Source organism: Dipodomys ordii, unplaced genomic scaffold (genome assembly GCF_000151885.1).
Source record: "Dipodomys ordii isolate 6190 unplaced genomic scaffold, Dord_2.0 Scaffold8, whole genome shotgun sequence".
NCBI lineage: Eukaryota > Metazoa > Chordata > Mammalia > Rodentia > Heteromyidae > Dipodomys > Dipodomys ordii.
The window spans coordinates 19,650,307-19,660,862 of record NW_012267224.1 but is presented as its reverse complement, the minus strand read 5'-3'; the positions used below and the strand labels follow the sequence as shown (position 1 = coordinate 19,660,862).

At 44.6% G+C, this 10,556-nt stretch overlaps 1 protein-coding gene and 1 pseudogene across 6 annotated transcripts in view; one reads left to right on the top strand and one right to left on the bottom strand.

Moving 5' to 3' along the window:
• The window catches only part of Apbb2 (amyloid beta (A4) precursor protein-binding, family B, member 2), a 278,787-nt gene that overhangs the window by 81,419 nt on the left and 186,812 nt on the right, over positions 1–10,556 (top strand). The window lies entirely within an intron of this gene.
• On the bottom strand, positions 2,455–6,231 carry LOC105980172 (annotated as a pseudogene).

The window sequence follows — 10,556 nt, the reverse complement described above, 5'->3', positions numbered from 1 at the left end:
TGGTAAGAAATGTATGCATTATCCTGCCCATGCAATTGTAACCCCTCTGTACAGTATGTTCACAAATAAAATAAAATTAAATTAAAAAAAAGAATCTATTTCAATCATGTGAAAATGTTATTTATGAGACATTACAGTTCCAATTCCAGCTTTATGGTATTTAATTGGAGATAAGAGTCTCAACAGACTTTCTTGCCTGGAATGGCTTTAAACCATGATCCTCAGATCTCAGCCTCCTGAGTAGTTAGGATTACAGGCATGAACTACTGGCACCTGGCGCATTTTTAATTCTGTACAGCTCTCTGATGTACAGAGATTACAGTTCCATAAGTCAGGTAATGAGTACATTTCTTTTTGGACAAGGTCACCTCTTCCTTCACTCTCTCCCAGTTTTTTCCTCCCATCCCCACCCACAAGTTGTATAGTTCATTCTCAACATAATGTCCAGTGAGAATCACTGCTCCATTTTTAAAAATTTTATTATTATCATTATTATTACTGTCGGTCATAGGGTCTGAACTCTGGACCTGGGCACTGTCCCTCAGCTCTTCAGCTCCAAGCTAGCACTCTACCACTTGAGCCACACAGCCACTTCCAGCTTTTTTTGCTGAGGAATTGAATCCAGGGCCTCATGCATATGAGGCAAGCACTCTACTACTGAGCCAACTTCCCAGCCCTTTTAAAAGAAGATAATTTGAATAAAAAGTATAGCATGGTGTTGAGCACAGGGTCATTAGCCAGGGTGAGTAATTAAACCAAGATTCAAACCAACCTTCCTGTTGTTCCCTTTCCCTTTTTCTCTTTGCTAGTCCTTCCCAAACTTTTGCCATGGAATCTTTACTCCTGAGTGGTTCACAGAGAAGCAACGTTCTTCTTTTAGTGCAGTACATAAGCCACCTTGCTGCATAAAAACCAGGTCCAACTCCCTACAGTTTTGGAGAACCACTTCGGACAGGGAGGTCAGAGAATCCTGTAAATGACTTATAGAATTTTCTAGTTCCTTAATGTCCATCTATAGTTTCCCTTAGGCTAGTATAGGATTGCTGGAACATTACCATAGAAGCAGCCCCAGTACTAATGCCTGCCAATCCTAACAGAGCTCCTATAGTTACAGCAGTCACTAGTTCCTTTTGTTCTCTCTAGAGTCCTCCCTCATATCTTCTTAGGATTTCTTCGTCCGGACAGAACATTATTCGGGATAGTAGATGTACTAACATGCAAAAGGACTCAGTATGATTTAAAACACTAGAGTGAACACAGGGTGTGAGCCCTGTGGAGCAGGTCCACCAAGCATTGTTTGGAGGTATCAAGTAAATAGGGGAAGTACTCTCCACTATGATGGTTTTATTACAAAGCTTGGAGGGGGTAGGACCCTTTCTTCCCGTGACACAAGTGCCTTGACCAGAACCTGTTGAAGAGTTAGGCATCCTGCTGACAGGGTCCATTTGCAGGCTGCTGGTTTATTTCCCATGCTATAGTTTCCTGTGGTGGCTATTGCTTCATAATAAGGGGGTCTTATAACATAGCCAGCAGGAGGCTGTCAGATCCAATCGGGATTCATTTAAAAAATACATTGATTGTTTAAGCAAACTGAAAAGCCAGGCTATCCTCAGAGTTTGATTTTGCTCCAAGTAGCTGGAGCAGGCGTGACAGGAGGATGGCTGGCAGGAGGGAGTTGAGCACACCTATTGGTTAATATGGTGTTTGGGCCAACAGGCTTGACATGGACAGGCCTAGCAGATAATTTTAAGGTAAATAGTAATCCTTGGTCATATCCTTCCTGATAAAGCTGGAGTCCCCAAGTATGTCTACCTTCCCATTTAGTGCATTTTTTCCCACTCTCTGTGAATGGTATTTTAAGAGGATTACAAGCATACTTTAGGAATCTTTGTTTCCAGTTACCAGGTACTGAAAGTCTCCTTACCTCAGTAAGATCATTTGAAACAGGTGGGCTCCACCATATATCTTCTGTGCTCTCACATCCCCAAGCCCTACAATGAAATTGTTTGGCTCCCCCACACTTTGCTATTTGGGACCCGGTTCTTCCACCCCCTGGGCAGACATAAAAGCTATGTGCTAATAACCTTACTCTAGCCATGGGGTGATCACATCGGGGCCCTTTTTGGTGCTTTGGCAAGGTAAATATTTTATATTGGGTACCGTTGCAGCACCAGTCATTTTTCATTTGTTTAGGGTCTGCAGATTCCCAGATCCCTTGGGCCAAGTGACATAAGTCAAAGTATAGCGTAAGCCACCCCTGACCTTTTGGCACTAGCACTGAGGAGGAGTTGACAGTCTCTCCAGTGCCTGTATTAATAATCAGTCAGGTAAGGTTATAGGGTTGGTGTGGGTTTTGAGCCACAGCATAAGCTACAATCATGTAAAATTTAACAATGTCATTAACTATTACTATACTAACATAATTCCTAAGTAAGACATACAACCAGCTTATAATTAAGTCTGTTTGCGGCAGAATTTGAGCTTTAAAGGATTGTCATTGGAACGAGAGACTTGCCACTCTGGCTCCTCGTTTGGTTCCATGATGTCTGCTATGGGACCTACAGGTTTCGGGTGTAAATGGTAGATCCAAGTGACCATGCCATCAACCTTGAGGGTGGTGGGAGTCGTCAAGATGACCACGTAGGGACCTTTCCACCATGGCTCCAAGTTTTCTTGTCAATGTCTTCTCACCAGAACCCAGTCCTCAGGGCAGAAGTGATGTGGGACTGGTGGAGGGTCCGACTCATACAGCACCCTCAGTCTAGGCAGACATCAAGGTGGGCCCTTTGTAGGGCCCTGAGGGAAAACAAGAGTTCAGAATCGTCATCCTCTCTAAGTAATTGTTCCGATAAATTAGGAATTATAGGCGGTGGCACTCCAAACATAATTTCATAAGGGGTGAGACCAATTTTAAAAGGGGAGTTTCATACCCTATACAAGGCAAAGGGAAGGAGAGTTACCCAGTCACCGCCAGTCTCCATGGCCAATTTGGTCAGGGTCTCTTTTAGAGTTCTATTCATTCTTTCTACCTGTCCTGAGCTCTGGGGTCTATAAGCACAATGTAGTTTCCAATCTGCCTCAAGAACAGTTGCAAGTCCCTGACTTACCTTAGATGTAAAAGCTGGTCCCTTACCTGATCCTATCATAACAGGGAAACCAAACCTGGGCAGGATGTCCTCCAGTAGCTTCTTAGCCACCATCTGCACCGTTTCATGCTTTGTAGGAAAAACTTCTACACATCCTGAAAAAGTGTCTATAAAAACTAGCATACCCATATTTGCCAGGTTTAATTTCAGTAAAATCCACCTTCCAGTATGCTTCTGGTCTGTCTCCCCTTGTCCGATTATCTGATCCTTTCTGATTCCTTCCTGCATTGGTCAACTGACATGCCTTACAGTCCTTGACAATCGGTTCAGTTTTAACATGGGCATTTCTAACGCTTGAGTCCTGTATGTCTCACTAGACCTTGCATCTTCTTTGTTCCCATATGGGTGCTCCGATGTAGCTTAAGCAAGACTTTGCTTCCCAATTGTTCTGGTAAAATTATGTTGCATTTAGAGTCTCTCCACTAACCATCTAGGTATTGTGTCATTGGTAGTTTATCAATCCATTCTAAATTTTCCTTGGTGTTTTTAGGTGTGCTTGGAAGAGTCCTTGCACCGGGGTCTGGGAGGTCAATCACCATTATTGAGTCTCTTTGCAATGCCACTTCTCAGGCTGTTTTGTCGGCCAGGTTATTGCCTCGAATTACAGAGTCTTTAGATTTTTGATGCCCAGGGCAATGGATAATGGCTAACTTCTTAGGCAACCAGAGGGCAGTAATCAAGGCCAAGATATCCTTATTTTAATGGTTTTGCCTTCAGCTGTCAGCAGTCCCCTCTCCTTGTAAATGCCTTCGTGCACATGAGCCATTGCAAAGGCATATTGGCTATCAGTATACACAGTCAGCTTTTTGTCCTTTCCCAGTGTCAGAGCTTGGGTCAGTGCCACCAGCTCAGCTCTCTGGGCCGACATGCCTGCTGGGAAGGGTTGGGCCCAGATTACATCAGTGTCAGCCACTACCGCCAGGCCCACATACCTCTGTCCTTGATGAACAAAGCTGCTTCCATCTATAAACCAGACGAGCTCAGCTTCCGGTAGTGGCTGGTCCTTTAAGTCTTCTCGGATGCCATGGACCTGCGCCAGGATCTCCGAACAGTCATGCAATGGTGCTTCTAGGTCTGGGTCTGGTAGCAGGGTTGAGGGGTTGAGAGCCGTGGGGGCCTGAAAGTTGATTCTGAGAGGGTTGAGTAATAGCCCTTGGTAATGGGTAAGTTGGGCATCCTTTTACCATTGGGGCAGTGGCGGCTATCATCCTCAGGCATGGTGGCCATCCAGCTGCCACTGGGTCTAACTTCTTTGATAGATAGGCTACTGGTCTTTTCCATGGGCCCAGATATTGGGTTAGGACCCCTTTTGCTACCCCCTTATGTTTATCCACATATAGATAAAAGGGTTTGGTGACATCGGGGAGCCCCAATGCTGGGGCTGATAACAAGGCAGTCTTTATATGATTAAATGCCTGTTCAGTCTCTTTTGTCCATAAGAAGGGCTGTTTCTCCTTAGTGGCCTCATAAAGGTGTTTAGTCTTGGAATCTTGAGGACAGTTTCTTTCCTTGACCTTGTGAGCCACTGATGCCCCCCTTTCAGTAGAAAGCCCAAATAGGTTACCTCTGATGAACAGATCTGAGCTTTCTTGGCCGACGCTTGATAACCAAGGCTGCCCAAAGTCTGGAGCAAGTCCTCTGTTCCTCGGATGCATTCCCTTTTAGTCTCGGCTGCAATTAATAAATCATCTACATACTGCAGCAGAATTAAGCTAGGGTGGCCTTCTCTGAACTCACCCAAGTCCTCATCAAAGAGTGTCGGCGAGTTTTTAAATCCTTAAAGAAGTCTTGTCCAGGTTAGTTGTCCATTGATGCTCCTTTTGACGTCTGTCCATTCGAAGGCGAAGAGGCTTTGACTCTTGGGCGCCAAAGGTAGGCTGAAAAAGGCATCTTTTAAACCTAGAACTGTGTACCATTGTTTGTCAGGAGGCAGGGTGCTCAGGAGAGTGTAAGGGTAGGATGAATATCCATCACCCTTTTGTTGACCTCCCTTAAGTCTTGTACTGGCCTGTACTCATTGGAATGGGGCTTGTGGACCGGTAGCAGAGGAGTGTTCCATGCCCACCAGCAAGGTTGCAGTATACCTAGTTCCTGTAGACATCTGATGTGGGGTGTTATCCCCACCCGAGCTTCTATGGACATAGGGTACTGCCGGACTCTGACCGGGTCAGCTCCTGGCTTTACCTCGATGAAAAGAGCTAGTCTTATGCTTCGCTAGTCCCATTCCTCCAGTCTCCGCCCATTCCTCCAGATACCTTTCCAGCCAATCGTTGATTTCTTGGTCAGGGGCCCGGGGTTGTTGATGTAACTGGTACTCATCCTCCCAGGCCAGGGTCAGCACTTGTATCGGTCTCCCTTGGGCATCCGCCACCTAGGGGCTTTTTGGATAGAAATGAATCTGGGCCCCGACTTTAGTTAACAAGTCTCTTCCCAGTAGCGGGTAGGGGCTTTCTGGATGACCAAGAATGAGTGAGACACCTGTCCCATCCCAAGATCCACTGTTCTTTCTGTAGTCCATGGGTATTGTTTGACTCCTGTGACCCCCTGTACCCAAGAGGTTTTAGCCGAGAGTTTTCTTTGAGGTTTTGTTAAGGCCAAATACTGAGCCCCAGTGTCCACCAGGAACTTGACTGGAGTCCCCTCCACCTTAAGAGTTACCCTGGGTTCAGGGAAGGGAGCCGAACCCCATTGCCCCTATTCATCATCAGGACGGCCAGCCATTAGCATTGGAGACCTCCTGGGCTGCCACTGCCTTGGTTTTTGCCCCCTTCTCCTGGGGCACTCCTTGGCCCAATGGCCTGTTTCTTGGCAGTAAACACATTGATCTCGGCTCAGACCTTGACCATTGGGACACCGTGAGGGTCTCTCTTTTTTTTTCTTGTCCTGCCTTGCTTCCTTCCACAGCTGCCACTAACACCCTGGTCATTTCCTTGGTTGCCCTTAGCTGCCTTTCCTCTGGAGCATCTCTGTTGTTGTACACCTTCTGAGCTATTCTCAATAAATCTTGTATATTTTTCCCTTCCAAATCCTTTAACTTTTGTAACTTTTTCTTGATGTCAGACGCTGCCTGATTTACAAAAGCCATTACTACTGCTGCCTGATTTTCTGGTGCTTCTGGATTCATGTAAGTATACTGTCTAAATGCTTCCATTAGTCTCTAAATAACTAGAGGGCGATTCATCCTTTCCTTGCAAGACTATATACACCTTGGCCAAATTGGTAGGTTTGCGGGTTGCTCCCCTGAGACCCGCCATTAGAATCTGGCGATAGATCCGTAGTCTCCTCCTTTCTGCCGAGTTGTAGTCCCATCCGTCATCCAGAGGCCTGGTCAGTGGAAAAGATGCATTGATTAAGTTAGGATTTACAGTAGTCATCCCCCGGGACCAACTTTCTAGCCTCTGAATTCTCTCTCTTTCTTCTGTGGTAAACAAGACTTGGAGTAACTGCTGACAATCATCCCAGGTTGGCCGGTGCATGAACGTCACACTGTCTAAGAGAGAAATCAAATCTTTTGGATTATCAGAAAATTTTGCATTTTGTGTTTTCCAATTATACAAGTCACTGGTGGAGAAGGGCCAATACTGAAGTCTAGGGTTTCCTGTTTCATCCGGCGGTCTGATTTCTTGGAGTGGCAGTGTTACTGTTGTGTCAGGGAGACATGGGCTGGCAGCTCTCTGAATTTGGCCATGAGTTCTCCCTGCTGGCCCTTCCAAGTTATTGCTAGATCCTCCAGGTTCCTTACCCCCCATCACCTCCCCTTCTTGTAGATCCAGAGGGGGTGGCGGAGGTGGTAGTGAGGGGTAAGGAGGGAGATCAGAATCTGAAAAAAGAAGAAGATCCTTGCTCCCGTCCTGCAGGATAGGGTAGGGGGGAGCTGAGGGATCAGATGACTTAGTTTCCTTTAATGCTAAAATCCTGTTTTTATCGGCAGAAGGGGGCAGAAAAGGAGATAGCCAGGACAGGACTTCCTGCACCAAATTCTGTCATACCAGAATATATAGGATCTGATGAGGGTGTTCTGCTCTGCCTGGGAGAAAGACCCTATGTTTAATTTTCCAAATAGTATTTATGTCAAAGGTTCCTTCAGGGGCCATCCGACATCAAAAGTAGGCCACTCTGATCTGCAAAAAGTAATTATTTTTTCTTTCTTAACCTCAACACTTAAATTGCTAGCTCTTTCCTTAACATTTTTGAAATTAGTTGTCAGAAGGGTAAGAGGGGTACTCAGATTTTGTCCCATTTCTGTGCACAACAATTCATACACAAAACAAAGCACAAAGAGGAAAACAATTACAAGAGTTACAGAACGAAACAACCAGCATTTTCGGGAATTAGGAATGCAGTTACAACTCAGAGTATCCCAAGGAGAAGAGCGGAGGCTGGCTGGCCTGTCTAAAATCCTGAAGGGATGGACAGAGGCACTTGGTGGAAACGTTTCAGCGGTGTCGTCCAGAAAAACATTACCAGACTCCAGATTACCAGACTCCAGTTTTGCCTCCGACAGCTGGAGACAAGAATACCTGGGAAAACAGTAATTTCATTAGGCAGTGAAGTGAGATGAGAAAGCAAAAGTAGAAGGAGGGTAGAAGGGCAAGAGCTAGAGGAAGAAGCAGATTTTAAGGGAGTGTTAGCCGGCCTCCTCCAAGTCCTCACATTTGGATGAATCTGAAAGGAAAAACGTTCCAAGAATTCCAAAAGACACACACACAAAACACTGAACACTGAGACAAGACACATTCACAATGGGCGCGTTGTTCAGTCAGAAAGTGCTGGACTACAGATGGGCCCAAGTGTCCGCACTAGTGGACAGTCTACCCTGTAAGCTATCAGTCAGAAAGTGCTGGACTGAAACGTCCGCACTAATGGATAGCCTACCCTGTAAACTATCAGTCTGAAAGTGCCGGACTCAAACTTCCGCACTAGTGGATAGTTTACCCCGAAGGGGTCCAGGGGATGTCTCACACCATCCCATTGGCTGTCTTTGAGTGCATCCACCAAGACCTCTTCCCAACCCCAATACGGAACCTGCAGGCAACTCAGATACCAGATAATTACAGAACGGCAATGTCTCAACTTACCAGCCGTTTCTTGTGACTCTGATCAAGGTGTCTGGTTGGGCTTATGAGGGGAATCCCGGATGAGCCCCCAGGCTGCTATGCTCGGACTCGAGACCCCCCCCTCCCGGAGACCACCAGAGACCAAGACCAATGTAAAGGCAAAAGAGTCATTTATTACAAGCTCGAGCTTGGTCCATCACGCACTCGGTAACCGGTGATGCTAAGAGGCCCTGAGCCCAGGGTTACAGCACTTTTTATACACTTTTTTAGGGAAGGCAGGGACTTTGCATACATCATAGCATCTTGTAACAAATCACTACACACCACGGGAATAGTATTATTGACGCACCACAAAGCGGGAAAGGACCAGAAACAGGTTGTTGGTTAGATCAAGGGGCTGATGTACTTTAAACTGGTTGGCCCGCACCACAGGGGAGTCTCAAGGAGATATGTGCTAAACTTCAGGGTTTCTGGTTTAGATAATGGTCACCAGATCCTAGGAGGGGCTGTTCTGGAGTTTTAGATATTTCGACATCCTGCCTCAAGCAAACACCATCTGTGGTTCCAAGAATTGTCTGACTACTGGGTCGCCATGTCCTGCATGGCCACCGAGCACCTGAATTGATGCATCTGGAGGAAATTCCTGGTTTCTCCAAGGATTGTTTATGTCCCTAGTTGCCTGGGAATCATTTTTCTTTTCATTCCCAAATCGGGCTCATGGTCAGCTGCATGACTCATACCTCACAAGATGGTTACTAGCTCAAGATGGAGTCACCCAGGCCTCAGGCTCTTCATTACCAGCAGTAACAATGACACTAATAAAAAATGGTGCTTATAGGTATTGGTGAGTTTCTGGATTTTTTTTTGTTGTTATGACTGATTGCTGTAACAGTGCTTCCTGCCTCTTCTAATTGTCTAACTTCTTAATCCCATATGGGTTATAAATGAGTTATCACAGTTTGAATTCATCTAATGCAAGGCTTAGAGTGGGTAAGCCTGAGAAGCACACAGACTTTACGTGATAGGTTACCTGTGACATATGTTTTATCTATTCAAATTATTTCTTGTTGTTTGTTTGTATTTAGGATTGAACCAGGACCTTGTGCATGCTAGGCAAGTAATTTATCTGAGAGCTTCATTCTCAGCCCAAATTATTTCATGTTATTAGTGATTTATTAACTATGTACCTACTTGCAGGGTTGTTGAGAAATAACTTATGTGTTAAATGAGGTTATTACTCAGGCAAAATTTTTAGGTTTTCTAAGAAACAAATTGAGACTACTATCTGTTTCTATTTCCATCTTCAGAAGCAAAGCATGCTGCATTTCATGTATCTGAAAACTGTTTAGAAGTTATTCATCATTTTCTCCAGTCTCTTGTCATTCTCTCTACTTTCACCCATTTCTGTGTTGGTGAGATGAGCTTCTGTTTGGAAAGGGGACGGCTAGTGTGACTTTGAAAGACCTTCCTTCCCTCCCAAGTCTCAGCATAATTAGAAGTCCACATCTCTCAATTCCTTTTTATGATTTCGAGAGAAACGCATTTCCAACATGAGCCAAGAAGCTTGCCAGTTCCTGCTTTAGGAACTTTAACCAGATGACAGATCAAAACACCATCTAGATTTAGAAAGCCTCATTGGCATAGTGTGAAGGAAAAGTAGCGTATACATCTTATCATTTATGTATTTCAGTGCAGTCTTTATTTTAATTATGTAGAGGTACTCTGCATAGCAAATGGGGTGTGTTGATTTTTAGTTTTGAATCTGATTTTAACTTTAAAAGTTTTGTCTATATGACTTTTAGATATATTGGGCTGCCTGACTTCTTTGGGTGATTTCAATTAATTAACAGATTTTGTGGGGAAAGGGAATTTTCCTTCTGAGTTTTGTACCACAGATCTGGGAATGTAAGTAATTTTTAACTTGTATCTTTTAATTCTGTTACATTTTAATTCTGTTACAGGTTATCAGTGGGCCCGTGACTTTACTACTTTCATTCCTAACTTATAAATTGTATATGTTTTTATGGAATGTAACAGGGAAGGAACTCAGAAGCCTTTTTTACAAAAACTTTCAAGAGATTAGGATGACTTTGTATTGTGCCATTTCTTTGGGGTTTGCAGTGGATGAATTAGTGTAATGTTAAGAGTATAGTTACACCAGCTGTTGATGAATTACATTATGAAGGTAAGAGTGTAACATCATGGGAGAAAAAAAGTGAGTCCAGTTTTATAACTTCAGATTCAGTCTCATTTAGACTTTTTTTTTTTTTGTCGGTCGTGGGGCTTGAACTCTGGGCCTGGGCGCTGTCCCTCAGCTCTTCAGCTCAAGGCGAGCGCTCTACCACTTGAGCTA